The 5511-nt window shown below is 44.9% G+C and overlaps 1 protein-coding gene across 1 annotated transcript in view; it reads right to left on the reverse strand.

The window, feature by feature from the left end:
* NME7 (NME/NM23 family member 7) overlaps positions 1-5511 on the reverse strand; it is a 237401-nt gene that overhangs the window by 231728 nt on the left and 162 nt on the right. The window lies entirely within an intron of this gene.

Below are 5511 nucleotides of genomic sequence, written 5' to 3' on the forward strand. Positions count from 1 at the left end.
ACTGTCGTTTTTGCATGTGTTTTTTAATGCATTTTTTCCCTAGTCATTAGAATGGATGAAAAACATTGGAAAAATGCTCAAAGAAATGACATGCTGCAGATATGAAACCATAAGCAACGTGTGCATGAGATTTCAGGAATCTCATTCACTTTGCTGGGACAATAAAACACTACGTTTTCTTGGAGCAAAAACGAGACAAAAACGCGATGTGAACATACATAGGAATTATCTTTCCACATTATTTCTATTGTTTCCTTTCATGAATGTCTTTCATAGCTGGTCTGTGAATGTCGTCTTGGACAACAAGTCAGACTAGAAGAGCGATCTGTCTCTGCAGTGATCTGCGGCTGCTCTGGACTTCTACTGATAGGATGCAGATCTCTCATCTGTCAAGAAAAGGTGTTGGTGATCTACAGAACATTCTCAGACATTACCAATGTCTACAGTACAGTCCACCTCTTTATGTTACAAGGGTAACATTTTGCTGTGAATGCAGCATAGGATTTCACCTCTAAATGAATGTCATTGTTGCATTCTGGTTTGGAAGGGAACAGAAAGTGCTACAGTGCCACCTGGCAGCGACTGTAGACTTGGAGGCACTAGATTTATTACTACATTGCTTCTGGAGGATTCCATCGCAAAAATACCTGTGTCTTCTGAGGTGCATTTCTAAAGAGGAATTATTCATAATTGATGCTGGTCAGGAGGGAGAATAATGAAGTGTGAGCTCAGCGTTACACAAGAGGTATATCCCTACACAACTTAAAGTGAGCTAACCCATTATTCATTACTTGTGGTTGGGGGGATCCAGGTCCTCAGACTCCCACTGGTAGATCAAATCAAAGGGAAGAAGCGGTGTATGAGCTCAATAGAAAGTCTACGGGTGCACGTGTTCATGCAGGAGCGGAGTCTCTGCCTAGTGAGCTGGTGACCAGAGAAATGCCCAGAAGAAAAAAAAGCCCATATCTATGAATGCCCACCCAGAAAATTGTCTACAGGAGCTCAGTGATTGGCTCAAGAGGAACTAGCACCCTTCTCAAGCTAACTCTATTTCACTGGGTGTGCCACCTGTTTGATTACTACTATATTAGGCACTGATGGAGGTTTGGGTGGCAAAAAATTACTAACAGGTATCTAAAAACACAGATGGATTGAAGAGGTTGTCCAGGACTTATTTTTTTTTTTTTTTTTTTTACCATGGCCCTAAAAACTAACAGAGGCACCCAGATCAGATCACATGCACCCATACAAGACTATGGTTCTGTCATCCGATTGCAGTCCAATATACGCTCACAGAGACAATGGAGAAGATGGAGAAATTACGTTTTCCATCTTCTCCGCACCTGTGCTGAAAATCTCTCATATGAGACATTCGGATCACACTTAGATGACACTCGTCTCAAACTCTGGCAGGAGTTTTAGCCAGCTGTCATTAGCATAATCGGCCCGATTCCCAGGCATGAGAGAATCTATGCCAGATTCAGCGTACACGTAATTTGACGGTATTCACATCTTAATTGGAGTAAGGGTTAGGAATCATAGCTCTTTAATATGTAGCTGCCTCTTTTTAAAAGGGACCAAAAGTAATTCAACAAGTATCTCAAAAGTTCTTTAATAGGCTGCATGGGCTTATCCCTCATTAATCCATCATCAATTAAGCAGGTAAAAGGTCTGGAACTGATTCCAGGTGTGGCATTTGCATTAGGAAGCTGCTGCTGTAAACCCACAACATGCGGTCAAAGGAGCTCTCAATGAAAGAGAAACAGACCACCATTAGGCTAAAAAAAGAAGAAATCCATCACTGAGATAGCAGAAATGTTAGGAGTTGCCAAATCAACAGTTTGGTACATTCTTAAAAAAAAAAAGAGCACTTGTGACCTTGGGAACTCAAAAGGCATGGACGTCCAAGGAAAGGCAACAGTAGTGGATGATCACAGAATCCTTTCCACGGTAAAGAAAAAAACCCTTTACAACATCCACCCAAGTGAAGAACACTCTCCAGGAAGTAGGTGTTTCAGTATCTAAGTCTACCATAAAGAGAAGACTTCATGGGAACAAATGGGTTCATCACAAGGTACAAAACATTACCCAGCCTTAAAATAGAAAGGCAAGATTAGACTTTGCCAAAACAAACATCTAAAGAAGCTAGCTGCCATGGCTTTCAGACTTCAGGCAGTCATTGCCTGCAAAGGGTTCGCTACCATAAATAAAATGTTCATTTTTAATACTTTGTAAAGTTAATTTTCCAATTACTTTTGAGCCCCTGAAATGAGGAGGCTTTGTAGGAAAATGGTTGCATTTGCTAACCGTCTCAAAGGATAGTTTTGTTCAACCCCTTTAATTAAACCTGAAAGCCCACACCTCAATTGCATCTCACTTGTTTCATTTTAAATAAAAAAATAGTGGTGTGCAGAGGCCAAATCACTAAGATTCAGTCACTGTCCAAATAGTTTGGGACCTAACTGTGTATGCTCTGCTATAAATCCCTTGTTACGACGGTGCAGCATCACATATCCAGCAAGGGCCAGCGCCATCTCTATGGTGGTAACAGTGTGATTATCCCCTCCTTTGTAAGCTAAATGACCTATATAGATTAGAAGTATACAGTAAGAAAGGTAGAATGCTCATCGCATACATAGTAATTATGCAATCGATAAGGTGCACACTCAGTATTTATGAGGGTAGACTGGAGAAATCCAAATAGAAGATAATCAGCCACACTCACAGGACTGTAAATTATGCTTGCTTTTATTTCAACAAGAACTAGTAATTCGCCATAGTGCTGGCCATCAAAACAAAAAATGATGGGTAAAGCGATAGGTTACGTTTCGACCCAACCTGGGTCTTTTTCAAACATCGCTATGTCCAAATTTGCCATATATATGGGGTAACTGCATTCTGAGCGCTAACAGCAGTAGGGTGAGATCCAAGGAGGGCGTAAATCAGGGCATCAGGGGGATTGGGTTTAAAGCGCATTGTGCCCTGTCAGACCACGGCTGAATGTGACTTCTGGCATTTTTGCGCCATTCTCACCCCAGCTCTGACAGAGTGGGTGGAGTTGGGGTGGAGCAATGCGGGCCAATCCCCACTTGTCAAATTCATGATGAGTGGCGGTGTTCGTTACTCCATAAATCTTACTTCAGCACAGGCAGTTTTTGCGTCACCAGGTAAAAAGTGGCCATTTTTTGCCGTTTGCTCTCTTCACCACTTTTGACCCACTGACTGCTCCTGATTATGCATGAAATGCATGTATTTTGGGTTAAAAAAAATTGTAATTGGGTTTCTTAAACATTTTGCACTGTTTGCCTTCTATAGCCTTTGTGTTGCACTGTGCATTGCTGGCTGCAGAATGAGTCATCTGAGAATCAGTCAGTGAGCTCATTATAAATCTTTCATCTGTCCTTTTCAGAACCCCTCTGTGCTGATTTAGGAAAACAAAACCATAGAAAAGTTGAGATGAACATTGTGGTAATAAGTCAACTGAGAGGAGCCCAGAAAAACATAAACATTTATGCCATGTTTACACCTATCCTAAGAAGCTTTTTTTAGGGCTCTTTTGAGCAAATCAGCTCCAAAATTCTCTTTAAAAATGCTTCAAAAACACTTGGATAACTGTTCCTATTTATTTCTATGGGAAGTCCACTATGCTGTTCAAATGAGAAGTTTTTTTAAGTGTTTTTGTTTTTTTTTCATGAAGAAGTTTTGAGTAACACCTTGTGCAAAAAAGCAATGCATGTCACATCTCTGAAGGGACTCCTTATGGACGAAACTCATTGTTTTTGATCACCTCAAAAAAGTCAGTGTGAACACAGCCTTACAAGTACTTGTGTCAGAACGAGCTGACTGATGGATTCTCAGTTACGGATTATTCCCATCTCTATAGATGCATATTGACGGATAGCGCTTGCAACAACAAGCACTTTTGCAATTTATTGCTTATTAAAATTTGTAGGTGTCCTTTAGATATTACCACTTTTCATTTATTTGCAGCTCATTGCTTAGGAGATCGACCACCACTGGTGTCTAGCATGCAATAAGTTCACTTAAGCTGGCTGGGAATAGACGGTAACAGCGCTCTCCAGCGAGCTCAGCCAACTTCAAAACACTGAATACTTAAGCTTAATGGGAAGGAGCTTGTAAGCACTGCGCATGTTCTGATGTCTAGCAAAGGTGGTCGGTCGCCAAGGCAATGAGCCTAAACAAAAGAAAAAAAGTGTTAATATCTCAAGAATGGCTGAAAATTTTTAATAAGCATTAAACTGCAAAATAGGTTGTATTTACAAGCACTACCAGACAAAATATCTATCTATTAAAATAGTATTACCCCTTTAACTCAATTTGCAAAAAAAAAACAGATGGAAATATTATTTTTAGCCCAAAATACATGAAATAATTGTCCTAACGTTGTACAAATTCTTTATCAGATCTAAAATTAATGGTTTATACTAAGTTCAGATGACTTTGGCCTGGTAATGGTGGAGGATCCCAACACAGATCAGCGGTCATGTGACAAGACTTAACTGCAAGTTATGTGCTCACATGATGTCACATCACCACTGCCTAGTGCAGGGGCGGACGCAGACAGGAGAGGGCGCGGAAAGGAGAGGGCGCGGGGCGGATGCAGGCGGGAGAGGGTGGACGCAGGCGGGAGAGGGCGGACGCAGGTGGGAGAGGGCGCGGGGGCGGACGCAGGCGGGAAAGGGTGCGGACGCAGGCGGGAGAGTGAGCGGGGGCGGACACAGACAGAAGAGGGCGCGGAAACGAGAAGGTGCGGGGCGGATGCAGGTGGGAGAGGGCGCGGGGGCGGACGCAGGCGGGAGAGGGGGCGGACGCAGGCGGGAGAGGGCGCGGGGGCGGACGCAGGCGGGAGAGGGGGCGGACGCAGGCGGGAGAGGGGGCGGACGCAGGCGGGAGAGGGGGCGGACGCAGGCGGGAGAGGGCGCGGGGGCGGACGCAGGCGGGAGAGGGGGCGGACGCAGGAGGGAGAGGGGGCGGACGCAGGAGGGAGAGGGCGCGGGGGCGGACGCAGGCGGGAGAGGGGGCGGACGCAGGAGGGAGAGGGGGCGGACGCAGGAGGGAGAGGGGGCGGGGGCGGACGCAGGCGGGAGAGGGGGCGGACGCAGGAGGGAGAGGGCGCGGGGGCGGACGCAGGCGGGCCCTTTGCTGACCAATAACGCACCCTTTATGTATCTGTAACAGAAGCCAGTGGACCCCAGGTTGTACCAGCAGTTTGTCTGCCCCAGCTCCTAGTTCTAATACTGGACTGAGGGCTACCAAATGGGAACTACCAAGAAAGAAATTGGATCAGAGGTCCTTTAGCAGAAAAGTAGCATTGTAGACAATCCCTTTAATTACTTAGTGCTCATTTCATTAAACTGTATTTCTACCATTCTGCATACAATTGGAACTTTCAGCCTACTATACAGGGTCCATGTCCTCTGGAGCTGGTGTCACTAGTGCACAGCCCTCCTGAGTGTCTCCCCACTCTCACCCCATTCTCTCCCCACTCAC

Source organism: Phyllobates terribilis, unplaced genomic scaffold (genome assembly GCF_046119375.1).
Source record: "Phyllobates terribilis strain yellow unplaced genomic scaffold, ASM4611937v1 Scaffold_2__4_contigs__length_985480577, whole genome shotgun sequence".
Lineage (NCBI taxonomy): Eukaryota > Metazoa > Chordata > Amphibia > Anura > Dendrobatidae > Phyllobates > Phyllobates terribilis.